A 2,833-nucleotide genomic window follows, 5' to 3' on the forward strand; every position below is an offset into this window, starting at 1 on the left:
GGGGGGGGGGGGGGGGGGGGGGGGGGGGGGGGGGGGGGGAGGAGATGGAACAGGTGGGCTTAATTGGCTCTGAACAAAGCCCTTGAAATCCCCGGAGAGCTATGCAACCAGATGTCGCCCTCTGGCACTAAGTGTTAAAGAGGAGTCTTTGTAAGGAGCCCAGCGGAAGGTAGACGGCAGATTTGTTTGAATGAAACTAAGCTTCCACCTTCACTTTAAGACATTTTAGGGTACCCCTCCCCAGAAAAAAGACAACAAGATACTTACAGTAAAAGTTTACAATTCCCCGTTCTAAGTGTACCACGTAAGGGGTGAAATGAAGTTAAAGGGCATCTTGTCAAAACAGCAATATCCATCACAATTGCACCCCACCCCTCCATCCACCATCATGTTCTCTCTCACACTCCCTGATCTTTAAGGCTAGTTCACGTTTCTTTATGGTATCGTGGAAAGACCACTTGGCCAGGAGACAGAAGTCCAAGACTTGAGTTCTGCTTTCATCGTATGCAATGTGTATGATCCTGGGCACATCATTTATTTACAATGAACCTTTGCCTCCTTCACCACCAAGTGGTTCTATTTTATGTCACATCTGCCTCACAAGATTACCAGAAGGACCAAATGTATTCATCCGCCTGACATTTGCCAGACACCTGCTTTGTACCGGAAGGTACAAAGGAATATGAAGGAATACGTATTTGAACTAGACTCAGTTCCGACCTTGGGAAACTCACTGGACAGCCAGTGTACAGGACTGCGCTCTGTAAACAGAAGAGCACTTTGCAAAGGGAAACCATTTCTGTTTCCTGTTACTGTCCTCTAGATATATCCTAGATTTTGCCAAGCCCTTGTTCTCCTAGATAGTTTTAGTCTACTTCCTCTTGGTCCCAGCTTACTTACTTCTAAAGTGGTGGCTTCTGAATGAGCTTCCCTTGCAAGTAGAGGAGTTCCCAGTTTTTCTTCCAGGTTAATTTTTATTGAACATGACCTCTAGAAGGGGTAGCTCCTCTCCTGTGAGACTCTACTCTTGGGTCCAGGATAGATCCTCAAACCAAGATGAGCCAATATGCAGACGTAGCCTCTGTCCAGGAATTCAGAATTGGCACACTGAAAGAGGGACAGAAAGAAGCAGCCACGTGCAGGGGTGGCATGTGAATAACGAACTCCAAAAAGGAGATCCATCTGTTCAACAAGTGTGTCCCCAGGGCTGTACCAGTGACTGTCTGGGAGACCTCCCTGCACTGTCTGTTTTATTTACTTTAGTAGGAGTGGGGTTTTGTTCCTTATGAACAAATGATCTGTCTGACATCCTGTCCCAGATAAGCATGGCCCTAGGACGCCAGCCCTAGGTTGGCCTTCAACAGATGTCTGGGTTTAGCCTAGCAACGAACCATATGTCTGTGTGCTGCAGCACACGAGGCTGTAGCCATGTTTTTAAATGGAAAACACAAAAATGAATAAGCTATTGAAGAGCTAACCCACTATAAACAGAGTTATCCAGTGGAAAGAAGCAGCTGAAAAAGTGTCAACAACATTATCATCTGTGAAAAACATTTAACCCCAGTCAACATTTTAAAAAGATACAGAAGGCCATCAGACTGGCCTTCTGCCTCAGTTTACCTCATTACCTGTCACTCTGCCAGTATCACCAAAGTCGAGCGCTGAACTTCGGCAGGAGCTTTGAGGTTCCAATGGGCTCGTGCTGGGCACTGAGGATACAGGAGAAAATCTGTTCTCACAAGAGCTCTCTGTAAAGTGGAAGAAACCTAATAATCACACTTAATAATCACAACACCGTGACAAACGCAGCTGTAAAAACGTGTTCAAGTGTCCTGAAGACATCCGGGCCGTGCTTCTGGGGCCGCCCAGAGCCAGCAAGGGTATCCAGGCACCCAAGTTGACTGAAAACTTCTGTGTCTGCCATTTGGCTACTGGGGACATGCTGAGGGCTATGGTGGCTTCTGGCTCAGAGCTGGGAAAAAAGCTGAAGGCAACTATGGATGCTGGGAAACTGGTGAGCGATGAAATGGTCGTGGAGCTCATTGAGAAGAATTTGGAGACGCCTCCATGCAAAAGTGGTTTTCTTCTAGATGGCTTCCCTCGGACTGTGAGGCAGGCAGAAATGCTTGATGACCTCATGGAGAAGAGGAAAGAACAGCTTGATTCTGTGACTGAATTCAGCATCCCAGACTCTCTGCTGACGCGGAGAATCACAGGAAGACTGATTCACCCCGAGAGTGGCCGTTCCTACCACGAGGAGCTCAACCCCCCAAAGGAGCCCATGAAAGATGATATCACCGGGGAACCCTTGGTCCGCCGATCAGATGATAATGAGAAGGCCTTGAAAATCCGCCTGGAGACCTATCACACTCAGAGTGCCCCGCTGGTGGAGTACTACAGTAAACGGGGGATCCACTCTGCCATCGACGCATCCCAGACCCCTGACGCTGTGTTTGCAAGCATCCTAGCAGCCTTCTCCAAAGCCACATCCTAGTAACAGAATGCCAGGCAAGACTGCACCACTGCTCATCACCCTGCGGTGTGATCCCTGCTCTTAGGTGCTGGGCGGAGGGGAGGGGTGGTCAGGGTAAGGATGGAGAGGGAGGGTTGGTGAGGGCTCAAGAGGAGAATGGGAAGAGCAGCAGTGCTGTAGTGAAGTGATTTCTTTTCCATGGAGTAGGAGTCCTAAAAAGTATAAGCAAAGGGAAAAATTGATTTTTTAAAACACTGATTGGAGGGTATAAATAGAAACAGGGAGGTGCAGTATTATTTCTAAGGAATCACGTTGTCATTTACTCCAGACTGGTGACAATATTTTTTAAAGCCAGTGCCC

At 47.9% G+C, this 2,833-nt stretch overlaps 1 pseudogene across 1 annotated transcript; it reads left to right on the forward strand.

The window, feature by feature from the left end:
- The first annotated feature begins 1,830 nt into the window (after positions 1-1,830).
- Positions 1,831-2,497, forward strand: LOC114904774 (annotated as a pseudogene). Its single transcript, XR_003796032.1, has one exon. The product of XR_003796032.1 is annotated as an adenylate kinase 2, mitochondrial pseudogene (transcript).
- The last annotated feature ends 336 nt before the right edge of the window (positions 2,498-2,833 follow it).

The sequence above is a fragment of the Monodon monoceros genome, unplaced genomic scaffold (genome assembly GCF_005190385.1).
Source record: "Monodon monoceros isolate NGI ecotype Baffin Bay Population unplaced genomic scaffold, NGI_Narwhal_1 Super_Scaffold_21, whole genome shotgun sequence".
Taxonomy (NCBI): Eukaryota; Metazoa; Chordata; class Mammalia; order Artiodactyla; family Monodontidae; genus Monodon; species Monodon monoceros.